Genomic DNA, 16739 nt, shown 5'->3' with positions numbered 1-16739 from the left:
AGGTCTGTTTAAAAGTGACTTTTTGAAAAGTCAAAACAACCCTTAAATTAATGTCTTTGATTTGAAGGTTCATTGAACAAACAGAACTAAACAGTTCATGTTGTCCTGAGCAATTATTTACAGGTGAAGAAAAATAGCAGCTTCACCTTCATAAACAAAACGGCATGGCTCAAGTCTCGAGCAGAGCACAGAGCGTGCTACGCGAGCCATTAAATCAGACTGAAAACCTCACTTCTTTTTCAACTTACTCTACTGTGTTGCAGCATGACTACTGCATGTAAAGCAAGAGCATTTTGGAACAGCTCTGCATTGGATTCCACTTGATCACAGTCCAGAAAAACCTGTCACTGATCACTTGCAGGTTACTGCCATCTTCATTCAAGGTTTCAAGTAACTGTATGTCCACTGTGGGAGAAAACATACCACGTTACATTGCATCGGCACAGGCAGACTAAGTACGTATCAGCAATGAATGCAAAATTCAGCTTTCAAACCAGGACTGCACAGAAGATTATAAGCCTTTCATCTATTCCCATGCTATTGCAATCAGCCATATTAAACAAGCCCCAAGACAAAATCCAGCAAATAGGAGATGGCTCAGTTCGACCTAAAAACTGCCAGCTATTCCTCTTTCTTGCCTCAGATACCAGCATTAATACAAAATAAAGGCACGCTGATAAAAAAATGAATAAAACCATCAGGATTTCTACCAAAATCTTTTCTAGAGAGTGACAAAAACACAAGAGGTGTGTGTGCGTGTGCACTCAAGCTCCATTTTCTCAGAACTATCTCAACAAACCCACGATCACAGAGGTGACATCAGTTCAGGCTCTGCCCAACTGCAAAGAGAATTTATAGGCAAACCTGCAGCAATATATTTAGAGCAGCACTATCAAAGCGAGATGGTTTTTAACTTTTGCCACAAATGGGAAGTAAAAGCGGTTTCCGCTGTCAGAAAGACATTTGTTTTTCTTTATGTATTTACAGTATGTGACCTTATGGTGATGGATTATTCTTTTATCCTGGTGGTTTCCCAATATCCTACAGTTGCTATCTGGTAGGCTCTGCAGTGAAAGCTTTTTGCATTACTCAAGCATTTGGAACTTCATTCCTTTCTATACTCGCTACATAAGGCTTCCCAAATGAAAAACCTCCTTCTGAGAGCGCACGTTAAAAGCTGCAGGTTTTTTAACACCTATTTCCTTGTTTAATAGAGGAAACATTTAGCATCGAGCAAAACAGAACAGAACCTTGCTTTATATCTCTTGAGGCACATTTAACTTTTAAATAAACTTCCCAGGCAGTCAAAGCCATACAGAAGTCTGTAACACATGCAATATGGCCTCGCTCAACAAAATCTCTCTTCTGGATGAGATCCGTCATTACTAAACTTCTGCAGGCATGCAGGTATGGGGACAGCTAGGAACAAACCCTCCTGTTCTGTTCAAGTCTGGCAGATACCAAGGGATCTGCACTAAGAGACTGAAATAATTACTGAAGAAATTTTAAGGATTCTGCCCACAAGGAAGCAGAACATTTAAAGTTGTGTCAGCCAGAGAAACGCTACCCTTGTACAAGCTGTACAAGCCACAACAAAGAGTTCCCAAAATTAATAACGAAGTGACATGGATGCTTTTGTTCCCACTCTGCAAACATTATACCAAAGGTGTTTTCATGCTTATTAAAATTAGCACAAAATGCAAAACCTGTTAATCCCCACACAGTGCAGCATGAGTGCTGGAACAGACTCCACAACATGCTAATCAGTTTGCCTAAGACACCTCCCCACCATCATTTTACAGGGGAACCATTTTAAGTTACATGGAAAGATTTTTAGATCTTCAAGCACGCACACAAGTTCAAGCTGCGGATGAGAGAAGCAGCTATAGAATAAGAATGAATAATTATCAGAGATTATACTCAAAAACAGGAGATAGTTAGCAAGATCTTTTCTGAATGACTGATGCTATGAAAAAACAATCCTATACAAGGTAACATAATGAAAAAGAAAAGCTACTACATGAAAAACAGGGCAAACACTAAAATGTTGTGTCCTTCACTGCCTGTGATAACAGACTGCAGAAACATCACAGCCAAAAGGAAGACTATTCAGAACAACATCTGGGTAAGAGAGGCACACGTCTCATACAGCTGTTTGGGCTGGCCTGCCCCACACTAGCACCCAGCTGGCTAAACATTTTGATCTCAGTACCAAGATGCGGACACGCTGTGCCACAAGCGATGCGGTGTTCGCGATCACATTCTCTTTCCAGCGTATTCCCAGAGTTGGGAGCTCCAAACGGAGACCTCGGGGAGCTCTACAATGTGCTACAGCTGAGCAGGTTCTCACCTGGTGTCTTCCCAGCCTTTAAAGCTCATGCTGGAAACAGTGAGATCAAGTTTATGCAACGCTACCCGTGAGCTAATAAAGCCCTGCTTGGTCCTAAAGGAAATACTGAAGGAAGACAAACATTTTACCACGGTTGCAGACAAAGAGCTCCCTCCTAGAGCTACCCAGTTTCACTCAGCACGGCCATCCTGTTCAACTTCTTTTGGCAAGAGATGGGGCTAGGGGGCTGGGAAGGGAAGCTTGAGTAAGGAAATGCACAGATGACCTCCAGCACTGCCCTCACTGCTGGGCTAACGAGCTTTTCAGTTGTGCCCAGGGCAAGCTGTGCACCCAAATTTAGATACGTCGTCATTTGTTCTATCATGTATGAACAGAATAATCCAATACTTTAAAATGATTACAATACTTAAAAATGATAATTACAATGCAGTTCAAGACTGATGTCAGTAAAGTACCTCAAACTGTGACGTACTACAAACCACAGGGCTTTTTTTTGCTGTAAACTGAAGGGGCACGCACTTTCAAACTGGGCATCTGGGAAGAAGTTTTATATGCATTTTAGTATCCGGAGCTATTTTACAGAGCTCAGCACCAGAGCTCTTGAAATTATAGCTCACAAATTGCTGTTACATGCAAGCTATATATAAAAAAGCCTAGACGAAGTCAAATGTTTTCGCTACGTCATTTCTGACAGATGCACATATATTAATGAGAGCACAGCTCTGAAGGCTTGTAGGCTTGGCAGAGCAGCAGGACAAAGTGTTTTAATATTCTCTGTCAACCCTGGTTATTAGCAAGAGCTGTACAACACAACTTTATTCTATCTCCAGTTGTTTATAAAACTTCGGTAAATTAACTGGCATGGGAAGCTTAATAAGCATCTGTAAATATTTGGGTCACTGAAGCTTAATGTTTCCTTACTGGCTAGGATGCTGCTGCTGCTTTTCGCGTTTATCCTTGGACCCAGCTGCTCATCCCGTTCTGGGCTAACAACTGTCTCCTGGGTTACTCAGCCCCGTAGCAGTAACAGAAGCATAGGATTCAAGTTTTATAGAAGGTATATAGTAAGGGATAGTCACAAAGGAAAACTGCATGCTTAGTTTACATCTCTCCGGATGCTTCCCCTCCTTACTGAAGACTGCTATTTTATTTACGACACTGAGTATTTGAGAAGTGAGTTGTTAATCTGGCACCACCTATGGATGCACACAGGACTTAGCTATGTCAAGTCACATTCAGATGGCCTAAATTCTCACGTTTCCTTTTGACTGGCTTGGAACAAAGTAGCTCAACCCCTGAACTGGGTTGGTAAGCTGCCAGTAAGAGATTGTAGCTCTTCCCTGATGATCTTTTTACCGTTCTGAACCTACTGGCAACCTACACGTGATTATAAATGCCTGTGAATTATGATACATCCTTAATTATATTATCATGTACTATTTTCAGTGAAAATTATGTCTCATTGAACACCCTTAGAATAATTAAAAGCACACTAATAACATCTTCCAAAGCACCTGGAAATTTCAATTAGCATGCTTAGCCATGTTCAACTTCTAAAACAGATTTCTTTTAAGTTTCCCTTTTTCTCTCCCTCCAGGCTCTGAAGCATCAGATCTGAAGTTTCACTGTTCAGTTACACTTCAAGTAAATAGCCTTTGTATAGTAAGAGGCACAGGCACATTGTATTAGTCTTACTGGAAAATGCAAATAGACAACGCTCAAAATTCCACTACAGAAAGAAGGTTAGTCTTTTTTCTCGCTCGGTAGGGAAGAATTTAATCACTCCGTATTCTATTTAAATCCCCACATGCTATTGACCAATACTGTGCCTTTTGTCTGGTGAGCTACAGTTAAGCACAATAAGTTATTGCATAGACTACTTTTGGCTTTCAATAGATCAAAATAATTTGCACTCTTTGACCTAAAATACTAGAGAAAACAAAGAAACACTCAGCAAGCAAAGACACCTAAGGAAGTGTTTACCAGTTGGTAGTATCTTCTTGCAGTCTTAACAGAGAACTCCCCTTCCTCAGATTACCGATGCAGCAGCTTCTCTTCAGAATCTGAACAAACAGAAGAATTCCATTAAAATGAAACAATACACAGCATTTCAATTACATCAGCCAGCGCCAGTGGTAAATTGGTGTTAAACCTGCGGTGCCAAGGAGCCAGCGTGCTTTAGGAATCCAAATAAAACATAAAACACTTGTGATTTTATGGAACTGACAGTACAAGCAAATAAAGAGGCATCCTTACAAACTGTTCAGTAAGTCAGTAAGGCAATCAGCTACCCATGATCACAAGCATCAGAAATAGAGCATTACATCTTAGCACTACGGAGCCAAGTTACATTCAGTTGCAGCAGAAAAAAAGAAAGTCTCTATGTACAGTGGCATATATATATGTATGTATAGTGTATACTGGGGAAAATGCTTTGTTGCTACAGTTCTCATCATTTAAAGACAGATGAGGTCAATAACAGCTTACTCCTTTCTGAACATACTAAGATTACTTACGTTTGCTGCTTCAAAATTAATTTTCTGGTTTCGAAATTTAGACTCTTATAGTGCAACAGAACAACATTTTCTATGGAAATGTTCCATTGAGATCTACCGCAAGCACTCCAGGTGTCTTTCAGTTTATTTGGAGAAGGTTTACACAACAACCATCTACCTTTTTTAGTGCAGTGACTGGGTGATGAACTAGCCAAAACTAATCCTTTGCGTTATGGTATTACATAAACCTGTCCCATGGGGGGGTTGGCAGGCTTATCATCTCTCAGGGATTTCAGCTAATTTACCTATAGTTGGGTGGTGTAACTTAACCTGCCTCCAGTAAAGCCACTGGAGCTCCTACTGCAGGCATTGCTCCTGGTACCAGAATCTACCCCGCAGGTACTTCACATCTCAAGGGTTCTTTTAAAAAACAATCCTCCCATTTTATAGTACTGTTCTCTTTGTTCAGTAGAGACGTCAACCCCATCCTGCAATGCATCTCATATTAGAGATTGTTTCAGAAATATAAAATACCTGTCACGTTAATGACATCTGCAGATCCAGCTGAAGAGACATGAAATATTCAGTGTTAATTTGTACTACTTCAGCTCCTTTTACATTAGATAATCCTGATTAACGAGCGTTTAATAGGAAAGTATGCTGTTTCGCAGTGAAATTTCTAATCAGAAAACATAATACTACTGATTTGTCCCTGCTCAGGAAGGAAAAAGGGAAAGGGAAGGGCTCTGCAGTATTGGGGCTGGGGGATCTGAAAGCTATCATCAGAAGTTACCACCTATTCCCTCCTCTCCTTCCCACCAAAGAATCCTGAAACCCAAACAGCAGTGCTAGAAGAAGAGGAGAAGGCAAGGACTCTGCAGATTAGTAAGGGTCATTATCCAAAATATAACTGATAAATGAAATAAATTTATTCTGTTTGCAGTCACACTGAAACAAAGTCTTTTGCTACAGATATTCCAGAAGTAAAAACAAGAAAAGCAATGTTAATCAATGGTAAGTTTTGCTAGTTTGTGTGCACATACAGTAAGCAGTACCTGGCCAATTATCAACTGCCCCCCCCCCTCCCAGCACTGTTGTATGAAGTACTGATTTTTTCTCCTGAGGAATCATAAATCCAAGAAACCTCCAGAAATCCAAGAAACATCCATGACACCTTACTCGTTTTGTTAAAACATAGGCTTTGTTTCAACAATTGTTCTCCTACCGTATTTCAGGCATGGCTCCTCCTGCCAAGGAGCTATATGAAGTTAACAACTCCTGACAATTCAGTTAAAACTCCCTGATGGAAGCCGTAGGGTCTTACACTTACACGTAGCTCAGTACATCGCTGAGCAGAGCAGCACGATCGCTGTCTTCAGCCCTGACAACTGGATTTGAAAGTCCTCGTGGTTGTGACCACTTATGCAATTGCAACACGCGTAATTTCCTTCAACGCTCAAATACTTGGATCCTTCTATCCTGCTACGCTGCAGTAGAAAAAGCTTCCTATTCAGTACCAGAGAATAGATTTTTTTTCAAGCATGACTGATGATTTCATTAAACAGAAAACTTGGGTTACACTTCCACTGGACCAACTCACCGCCAGTTTTATGCCTTCAAACCTTAATTACGTTAAGTAGCACGCAGAATTTTGTCTTACTGAAAGCTGTATCTAACCCAGCACGGAGACCCTCCTGCCCCGTGCTATCCCAGCACTGCTCTCTCCCTGCTCAGCACTGCCCATGCTGCAGCTTCCCCCTGGCACCCCATTCCTGCGTGCTGGCCCTTCAGCAAGAAAGGGAAGAAGTGCCAGGAGTTACAGCTCCAGGGCAATTCCAGATGGGATAAGTCAACGTAGCACAAGAGTAACGGGTACAGGGGAGCAGAGAAATCATGGAAACATCCACTCTCAGAGGAACTCTGTGATCTGCTGGTGCTGAGCAAAGAATTAAGCCTGGTACAACACAAGGAACTATTGAGGAAAGACACTGTTGGTCCCTACAGAAATTTGGGAAAAAAATGAAATAAATAATAATAAAAAAATCACGCTTTCAAAGTAAGTACCCTTTGTATCCTTTTATATGGTCTAGATAATCTGTTTCCATTGATAAAATCTGTCAAGAGCTTGTAACCTGCGATACAAATGACAACACTGAAGAATTAAGCAGCTGCCAGCTTAGCTCTTAAGTTTTCAGTCAGTATTTATTCAAAAAATAATTTTCTTTACTTCAATAGACGTCTGTGAAGCAAATTAACACTGTTTCTTTGACAGGCTAATTAGAATAGCTGGTAAACAACAGAAGAATACGCTCGTTCTCAGAAAACATCCTTGCTTGACCTCCGCATACTGCGCTGGCATGGCTTTGTAAGGACGAGTCCAAAAGAAGGAAGCAGACAATAAACCTACTTGTTTCTGGTAAATTACAGAGACCTCACCCGTTCACTTCAGCAGCCATTACACCTATTCATTTACACCTATTCATTTAGGTGACCAGCCCTTACCTCATTAGTTTTGTCACTGAAGGGGAAGGTGGAATTCAGCTCCCCAGCACAGTGCCCCATTAAATCTTGCTCTCCATACAAAACTCATGCTGAAGAAAACTATTAACCATAAAGGTGCAAAAAGTCTTCTGTGAGTCACACAGTGTTTGTTTTGCTCTGGCATATGTGTTTCAACAGGCACAACCTCAGCCAACACTTCCCAAGCCTCCACGTGTTGTCCTCATGTGAGCTACAAGAAGAACACGCTGACATTACAGGCTGCATCAGCCGGAGAAAATAGTAAAGCCAGTAACAGGAGGTAATGCATTTTACTGAAAAAATAATAATTCAGAGTACTCCATGCTAGAAAGTTTGCTGAAATATTGTGGCAAAACAGCCCTTATTGTCAGATACAGCAGTTTCTAGTCAGGGGGTTGAAGTTATCTCAAGAGGTTTTTCAGGCTTTGCCAGCATTAAAGCAAGAGCCCGCTCACAGGCCAAGCACGCCCTGTGTCAGAGCTGGGCCCACATCCTCACAGCAGGTAACAGGGATGGCCTGAAGGGAAACTGAAGTCAAAGTGTTTCCTTTAACTCAGCACGAACCAGCAACTGCCAACCCAACAGCCCGAGCTCCAGTCCTCTGCCTGGCTCCGCCTGGACGCTCACCTCACAGAGACACCACCAAGGTGAGGCCTGCGGCAGCCCGAGCTGCCATTTCCTCCGTGATCTGTAACTTAGCAGGCAAAAATTTACATTTCTGTGGGTTTTCAAACAACTTGACATGGCAAATAATTCAAACTAAAAGCTCTGTCTAGCTCCTATGTATAGGAATATCAAGAGCAGCCCTGAGGAGAAGGGCCTGAGGGTTGATGAGAACCTCAACATGAGCCGGTAATGTGTGCTTGCAGCCCAGAAGGCCAACCGTGTCCTGGGCTGCATCAACAGTGGCCAACAGGGGAGGGAGGTGATCATCCCCCTCTGCTCTGCTCTCGTGAGACCCCACCTGGAGCCCTGTGCTCAGCTCTGGAGCCCCCAGCACAAGAAGGACACAGACACATTAGAATGAGTCCAGAGGAGGGCCACAAGGATGATCACGGGTCTGGAGCACCTCTCCTATGAAGAGGGACTGAGGGATCTGGGGTCGTTCAGCCTGGAGAAGAGAAGGCTCCGGGGAGACTTTATAGCAGCCTGCCAGTGCCTAAAGGGGCCTACAGGAAAGCTGGGGAGGGACTCTCTGTCAGGGGGTGCAGTGATAGGACAAGGGTGGATGGCTTTAAACTAAAAGAGGGTAGGTTTGGATTAGATATAAAGGAGAAAATTCTTTACTCTGAGGGCAGTGAGGCACTGGCACAGCCTGCCCAGAGAAGCTGTGGATGCCCCATACCTAACAGTGTTCAAGGCCAGGCTGGATGGGGCTTTGGGCAACCTGGTCTGGTGAGAAGTGTCCCTGCCCGTGGCAGGGAGGTTGGAACCAGACGGGCTTTAAGGTCCCTTCCAACCCAAGCTATTCTAGGATTCCACAAATAACTCCGCCTAGCATCAACCTGTATACCCAACACTGTTGCAGAGACATGTACCACATTTAAAATCACGTGTTAGACACATCATTATCTGTGCTCGACTTTGCTTAGCCCAAAACACAAAGTAGAAGAGACAGCAACAGGGATTGGAGGCGATGCACCCTCCCCAACGTGGATCACAACAGACTGCGAGTGACAACAACCCTTCAGCAGGTTAATGCATATCTGAAAGGCTCAGTATAGAAAGACGGGTTAAAAAATCCCTATAAAGATCCTTAAAGATAACTGTCAGAAGGCTTCTGGTAGTTTATAAGGAGTTCTGTTGCCAGCCATAAGACAGCACGCAAACTGGGCAGTCAAAATAACCCCTGCAGAGTTTCTGACAGACTACTCTTCATAGTATGGCAGCCATGAAAAAAAGATCCAAAAAACAACACATCCAGTCCCCTATAAAAGCAGGAAAACCAATAAATGCTAGAATTCATATAGGTAGTTTCCACAGAAAACAAAACTTGGTTGAAAACTTCCATCACTCACCAAAACGATGCAAAGTTATTTTTTCCTTGCCAACTTACAGTGCCAAAACTTCAATTTCCAGTTGGAAGAAGAAACTGCTCTGTGACTTGAGGAATTGCTGGTCAGAGAGCTATTAACATATCCCCAGTAGTTTCCTTCTACACAGCTGAAAAAGTAAGTTCTCATTTCTTTATTTTCAGGAGAGTAATGAAGCTGTTTAAGATCAAAAGAAGCAATACTACAACTCAATAGTCTGAGCTTCAGCTGTAAATCACACAGTTAATAATGATGACGCTCCAATGCATAACAAAGATTAAACGAGTTGTTTCCAAAACACGGTCCAGCTCAGCTTCCTCATAGCTCCATAGCACTCGAGAGGTGCTCTGACCATTTTCAACTGCTAATTTTCTTTATTTACCGGACTTAAATATTTGATGATATTCTTTGTGTGTTTGAGTGGGAAGGCACTGAAACATTCACGTACCAGAAGTTAATTTTGTGTCTAAAGAGGATCAGTCACTTAAATTAAGAGTTGCAGAGGTGGAGACAGAAAGCACTCACATATAACCTTTCCTTGTCCCCACAGCAAGCGTTTGGCGTGGGTTTAAAGTACTATCAGTCCAAGACAATGCATTAACTGAAGTGTAATTTACCAAACAAAACACTGACCAGCTTTCCTCTGTGAATTACAGTTGGAAATCCTTTCTATGACTTTGGAGTAAGTGCTTTTCTCCTTTCAGTGCCGCATCTCAGCTTTCAAACACTGGGCTTGACATTCTGAGCTCACAGTTGCATGGCTTAGCAACCATCCTTTAAAAAAAAGTTTCTCAGAAAAACTTGAAGTATTACAGAGGGTCTGAATCTGAGAAGAACACTACCCTTACCAGCTTTATTAAAAAACACTCAAGGCAAACATAAAAAAGGACACCACTATGAGCTATTCCATGGGGAACAGCTCAAGACCCAGGAGAGCTTGTTCACATTTCAGCAACTTTGGCTACCATCAGACCTTTTTTCTTCCAGCCTGAATTCACTCAACTTGTTGGAGCTCAGGAACCTGTGCCTACATTTACCATAAATGCAGCAGCAGAAACAACACAGATCTTACATTTAACATAAAACCGAAACCGCTAACTACAGATCTCATTTAACCATACAACGAGCGTATTTCTCTATTTAAAAGAAATGTGGAACTGGAAGTACAGCCATACTGATAGGAATCATTTGAATATTCAAACATGAGGTAGAGCATTTAACTATGGGCAGTCAGAACATATCTGAGGCACGACTTGAGAAAAAACAAAAACACAACTATAACCAGCATTTTATTCAGTTCCCCTTTAAAATAGTTACTCCTTACAGAACAGCTCAGCTCCTCTGAGGTGAGCAGGCAGGACACAGATGAAGCATTCCCCAACTTAGTTACTAAACAGGTTTTCAGAGCAGTATGAAAATGGCAGGCCCACAGTTACAGGGACTCAAGTAGGAGCAATCCTTTCTGCTACTGGTGAGAGGATGCTCCTTTTACAAGGCACGGAAGAGAATATAGGAAGAGAGAGAACTTTGAAAATTTCATCATCCTGAAGCACAGGCATCATGTTTTTTTGATCTTGGATCTCAAGTAATGTTTTCTCCTTAATTATACTACACCTGGCCATCAGACTGAACAAAATATATTGTTAAAACTAGGAATTAATCCACAGGATGAACACAGGACCAGTCCTAGTTTGTCTACTCTTTACAGAGGTGGAATAAAGGAAGGTCTGTGTGACACAAACCAGCAGACCAGCACAACTGGCATTGACTCTAATGGTTAAAGATAAACAACCTACAAGAACTCTTCCTAAGCAAGGCTCATAGCAAGAGGATAGCAGTTGCACATCCAGGCTCCAAGAACAGCTTCGGTTCTCCACTGGACAAAGACCTAGTGTGAGCAAAGATTAGAACTGAGGAATTTCCCATGCCATAAAAATACCTTCTCACCAGGGCGTACTGTGCTGAGCCTTCCCTAGACCCACCCCTTAAACCTCTATTTGCAAAGTGCCCCAGCTCCCGCCGAGACAGGCACCAGCCTGGCTCACACAGGCACCGAACTCCCCACACAGATCAGAGGCTGGTTTCCCAGCTATGCAGAAGAGCCTGCTTCTTTTGCATTAGGTGCAATTTAAATGCTCTTACTACTGAAACCAGGTAGCAGGGAAGAGGGAAGGTGTATGAAGCCCTTGATCTAGGTATCTGGTCAATACAGCCTTTTTTTCCTGTTTCCTAATCAGCTGGATTTAGACAAGCTTGTTATCTGGTCTACAGGTATTACTTCAAGCTCTTGGCCTTGTTTACAAGGCCTAACTTAATCTCATGTTTAAGTAGCCTGAACTCTTCGCTTGGATGGCCTGAACGATCTTTTTAGGGTCCAAATATTTACCTTTTTGTTCTCTCGGATACTGCAGTGCTTCAGACCTCGAGTAGGAAGTCTCACCCTCAGAGGGCTGTTTGCAGGCTGCCTCAGCTCTTACATCCGCTTCTCACCAGAGTCATTAGAGGCAACTGGACTCCTATTTCTGCACAGGAAATCTGATGAACTTTAAGCCATTCTTACACTCCCACATCCTCCCAACACTTCGGTCTGTATCTACAGTACAAGATCTTTGTTGACAACACAGTTGGAAAGGCCATCATCTCCAGAGGCTCTGCACCATGCATTCAATGCCTATTACAGACTAAGTCAATACAGAAGCTCTACATTTTTTCTAAATTGCTTCGTAGTTGGGGTGACAAAGGTAGCATTTAACAACAATTGTCATATTTTCCTGCTCAAGTGAAACATCAATATTCAAATGGTCACATACACGTTATAGAAGCTAGGACAAGGGAATCAGCTCATCCCTTCCAAATCAAACTATTCTCAAACTGCACACAAGTAGAAAAAAATTTACTTTTATTTACAGACTGGTTAGACTGCAAAGCATTTTTGCTACTACAAGGCTAGAAATACTTGTTTCAAGATTAACAGCTTCTGGGGTACAGTTTTTCACAGAGAAATGCAGCCAAAAACCTGACATTAAATACACACGTGAACGAAAGGCCCTGTATGAGATGAAACTCACATTGTAGAGTCACACCCAGTACAAGTGCTTATGGATGTTAAGTTGCTGCACATAACTAAAGTGCAGCAAGAGCCACACATTACAGCTTCACTTCATCTACTTACCAATAAGTCAGAGTGGATGAAAGCACATGTAACAGAAGTATCATCAGCACGAGCCCTGTACCCATCTGCAGTCATTGAGACTAAGTTCTAGGACCATGGATTTCAAGAGTAATAGAATAACAGGAATAAATGGTATTAATAAAGTCTAACTAGATTTGAAATTGAAGCGCCTGCCTTCTGCAGCCTCCAAATTTACATCAGGGACTTCATTTGCAAAGAGCCTTAAAGCCATGTGACAAGCGAGTTGCTCTACAGGTGGAGCACGCTCCCGGCTGCTCCCTCCTGAGCAGCCAGCAGGGCCCTCAGCCACCTCTGCGGCCGGAGGACGGGCAGCAGCACTATGTAGGAGCCCCGTGCTCAGTCAAACAGAGGCAGAGACTCGCGAACTCTTCCGAAACGCGGCATCTGGAGGAGTGTTACCTGCACTGTGTAACAGGAGCCTGGAAGCAAGCTCCAGCTTGGCAGGACGGACGAACAAAGTGTGCGTGCACGCACCGCAGATGCATGCCTTCTAGGAAGAAGCTGGGTCCACCGTGTGGTGCTGTAGTGCTCACCTGCTCCAGGACTGTGATTCAGTGCCTACAGAGCTGCGCAAGGACTATGATTCAGTGCCTACAGGGCGTGTTGGATGTGGTACAGCTGCACTGATCAACTGCACACAACATACGTGTCTGGCTGCTGGCAGGAAAGGGCTACACACGCAGTGTAAAGCACTCAGAGAAGTCATCTGCTACAGCAGGATTGATTAAAGTCTCCTTGCCTTCAGATTCCTTCAAGATTTTCCTTCAAAAGTCTTCCGTATCATCTGTTTTAAAGGAGCTTCATAGTAAGTGAAGATAGTTAACTTTCATGAGAGATGGGATTTAGCTTAAGGCCTGTCACGCCTAGCATGGGCTAGAACAAACATTACCTACTATGGAATTATTTGCATTGCCATTCATGAACTTATGCAATTTATCAGGGACATCTCATGTGGCAAAGGCACTGCCAAAGAACCGGATGATTTATTGGTGCTCCTCTAGCAGAGCTTCCTACAGCAGGAACTTTCCAAACACCGCAGACGTTTGCCAGCAATCTCCGAGTACTGGAACACGACAAAAACAAGACCGAGGAAGCGAGACTTACATAACTATAAATCCCATTAATAAAGATATGCTTGTCACTGTGACTACACTAGAAAATTACTTTAGCATTACGGCACTGTCGTGAGCATCAGAGAGAAACTAGAACAAGCAAGCTGAGTTTACAAGAGCGATGCAAAACCACTTGGCCAATCAAGGGGCTTTTAGTAGTTTTCCTCAGTCTTTCAATAAAAATGAGTGTGGTGTTACTAAGCCTTTAAAAACCATAAATATTAACTGTATTCAGCGTCTTATCATCAAAATACAGAAGTGGATGTTGGCCTTCTGCGCCTGTATCTCACGTATTTTTGTGGAAATTCGGTTATTTGCTTAAAAATACAAATATCAGCAAAAATAGTATTACAAATTTGAGCAAGATCTACCAGGTCTGAAAGAATGAAAGCTTTTCACTTGGACATGCTTCAGTCAATGTGTAACTGCAGAGAAAATAGAGGGGTTTCACAGATAATTATTCATCTTGCTCTTATCTTACATGAGGAGGCATTTAGCTACAGAAACTCCATCTAGCACTGCAGTGACACGCATTCAATCCCAGATTTTAGTGCAGACTCCCGGTTTGCTTTCAGGTAATTAACACTGCCGTGCCTGTTACCTGCAGCGAGGCTGCACGCACACCACCAAGCATCACAGGACCTGAGCCAAGCATGCCGTCTTTGAACTCTGCTACAGGAAGAGATGGCAAAGGTAAAATTGGGTGAATCTGGAAAGAGATAAGCGTAGCGGAGGCTGCCTAGAGCCTTCCAGGCAGTCCCTAAGGGCACACGATGCCAAGCACGCAGGGTAACTCAGATCTCCCCACTGCTTCACATCAGGAACACAAGCTGCTGACGCAGGGCAGCTCCAAAAATCAGACTGCAATTCTATCTGGCAAAAACATTCATGTTAAACTTTTGGGCCTCAACTGAAAAATAATGGAAATTGTTTTACTGCTGAGAGCTTAACCTTCTCATGTCTTACAGACAGTGAAAAGTTAACTATTTGAGACAGTCTACTCTAATCCTGGACATAACAATAACTTTGCTTTGACTTATGAATATTCTACCCAAAAGATCCTTTACTAGTACTACTTTGAATTAAAAAAAATAAAATAAAATAATGCAAGACATCCCAAATTGCTGATCAAGTCATCCTTTCGCAGAGATTACAAATAAACATAATCTGAAAAGTGAAGAATGCATGTCAAATATGACATACATGGAGAAAAAAGCTTCATCCAGGTCAAACTGCAACACTGGTTGTTTTTGGATTATTAGAGGAGTGTCTTAAAATATTAGAAAGTATTCATTAAAAAACATTAAACTTATGAGGATAACATACTAAGATAAAAAACGACTGTAAAAGTATAGTTTGTGTTCTACTAAGTGTATTAGCAATACGATATATAAATAAATTGCTCCCTAGGCAAGCCTTACGTTTGGAGATAAGCTTGTGGTCTCAGTGAAAATGCTGAGCTAGACTGAAGCCATTAACAGGATCCACCACCTCTGTCCTTTCCTGCCTCCCTGGAACAGGGCCACCAGCCTCTTGGCAGGCTCTCGGTCAGCCCCATGGGCCGAGCCCTGTCCCAGATGGCAGACACCGCGCTTATGGCAGCTGAGAGCACGAGCAGGAACACAAGTTACCAAGCAGTTCCTAAAAACGTGGCCAGGTTTTCTCGAGACTATGGGCAGTCAAAAACTAGGTAGGGAAGGGAGGCTCGCTCCAAAGGGTGGTCTCTCTCACCCCGGGTCCATGCCGAGATCCTGAAAGATGGCAGAAGCCATTAGCAGCTGCGGTTTGCCGACCTCGAAACCGGCAAACGAAGTGCACCATTCCCACAGGTGGCTTCCAAAGGGGTAACCTAAGGTACAGAGAGTTGCCCTCGGTGCGTCGCATCCTACCGATACTGGCAAACAGCACCAAAGGGGAAGGCCATCAAAGAGAGCTAAGTCACACCGCGTGTGAGAAGAGCCGGTACTTGTAAGGCAGTTTCTCAAGCCTCGTCCACTGCCTCTGCCCCTCTACACCCTCACAAAGCAGCGGACAGTAGGAAGCAATTTCTGTATCACCATAAACCCCTGTACACACACACTTAAAGTTTTGATTACCATAAGAAATTTCACAGATACAAACAGCGTTTTACAGACATTTAGGGTCTGCCATTGGCCACTCTGCCCGTAACACCAACGAGCTGCTTCAACACCAACTTACCCCAAGGATCACCGCTCCAAAAAGGCACTTTGGGGTAGGGCTGAGCTAGTGCAACACCTGCAATGATGGTTTCTGGAATAACTCCTCTACCAGCCATTAAAGCTACTACCACAAGGAGCGGCTCAACCTTTTCCAACTCCAACTCTTTCTACTCTTGTAAGCCCACACTCTGTAAAGCCAAAGGCAGAAAACTCCCTTTGGGGTCTCTGGTAAGAGCAGGTGAACGGCAAAAGGATTCAGTGCTCAGCAGCCAACCTCGAGTAGGATTAACTCATCTTTACACAGAGCAAGACAGAAGTTCGAGAGACACCCAAAGCAAAAAAGTGTACTGAAGTCCAGAGAGGTGCATAACAAGACAACAGACAGACGTCCGGATGGATACACCCGATCTGTTCCACCCTTTCTGAATGCTGCTGTTGTTGGAAAAGGTTTTCAGCCTGGGGTCACAGTACTTAGAGCACCCTGGACTCCCACAAAGGCGCTGTCACACTCACGCACACCACAAGAAACAGAACTGCTAAATTCCCAGTTTAAACTGAATATTTCAAGCTATCAACATTAATACATTAAAGCCAAGTTGTGTGTCCTGGTAAGTGAATGATTTTTTTAAAAGTGCATCTTATTTTTAGATGTTTCCAATGAAAACAGAACCAACAACACGCAGAACAACTCTGCCCTTACACAGACGTTACTCCAAATTTCACTCGGCTGCGGCAGGAGCTCCCATGAGGTGTCACGGGAACACGTTGGACGAGAGAGGACACCAGCTCGGTGCTTTTATCTGAATTTATCGCTGCGCTTCATCACAACTCAGGAGCTCCCCCGAAGGTTGTGCTT

The 16739-nt window shown here is 43.1% G+C and overlaps 1 protein-coding gene across 10 annotated transcripts in view; it reads right to left on the bottom strand.

Annotated features, from left to right (window-relative positions):
* Positions 1–16739, bottom strand: part of CYRIB (CYFIP related Rac1 interactor B) — a 95122-nt gene that overhangs the window by 39988 nt on the left and 38395 nt on the right. For 6 of the 10 annotated variants that reach the window (XM_083822266.1, XM_083822267.1, XM_083822263.1 and 3 more), the window contains exon 2: positions 4334–4413. The exons of the other annotated variants lie outside the window; for them this stretch is intronic. The gene's annotated coding sequence lies outside the window, so the exon portion shown is untranslated. The remainder of the gene's footprint in view (positions 1–4333; positions 4414–16739) is intronic. 10 annotated transcript variants of the gene reach the window in all.

Source organism: Anser anser, assembly GCF_964211835.1.
Source record: "Anser anser genome assembly, chromosome: 2".
Lineage (NCBI taxonomy): Eukaryota > Metazoa > Chordata > Aves > Anseriformes > Anatidae > Anser > Anser anser.
This window is presented reverse-complemented; position numbering and strand designations above follow the sequence as displayed.